A 717-nucleotide genomic window follows, 5' to 3' on the forward strand; every position below is an offset into this window, starting at 1 on the left:
TTCAGAGTCAACCTACAGGGATGATTATTTTCTTTTTTTGTCTCTAACTTTTTCCTGGACCGCCCTTTCAGGTTTTCAATCCACTGAGACGCTCATTTTTTCCTAAGCCTCCCTTTCAGGTTTTGAACTTAGCGATTTATTCTTTTATTTTTCTAGGCGAAGTATTTATTGTCTGCATCGGTATTCACAGGACGAGGGAGCTCCTCACCATGGATAGTTGTAAGAATCAATGCACCACCAGAGAAAGCTTTCTTAACAACATATGGGCCTTCATAATTAAGAGTCCATTTTCCCCTAGAATCAGTGTTGAAAGACAAGATCTTCTTGAGCACAAGGTCACCTTCTCTGAATACACGAGGTCGAACCTTCTTGTCAAATGATTTCTTCATTCTCTTCTGATATAACTGACCATGACACAAGGTCGCCATTCTTTTCTCTTCAATTAAATTCAACTGATCATATCTGCTTTGACACCATTCAGCCTCAGACAAACTGGCTTCCATCAGGACTTACATTTATGGGATCTCAATCTCTACAGGGAGCACTTCTTCCATGCCATACACAAGAGAGAAAGGGTTTCCCCTGTTGAACTGGGGACAAATGTACGATATCCTTGCAAAGAATATAGGAGCATCTCATGCCAATCTTTATACGTTACAATCATCTTCTAGATGATCTTCCTAATGTTCTTATTCACATCTTCAACAACCTCATTCA

The sequence above is a fragment of the Lathyrus oleraceus genome, chromosome 4 (genome assembly GCF_024323335.1).
Source record: "Lathyrus oleraceus cultivar Zhongwan6 chromosome 4, CAAS_Psat_ZW6_1.0, whole genome shotgun sequence".
Taxonomy (NCBI): Eukaryota; Viridiplantae; Streptophyta; class Magnoliopsida; order Fabales; family Fabaceae; genus Lathyrus; species Lathyrus oleraceus.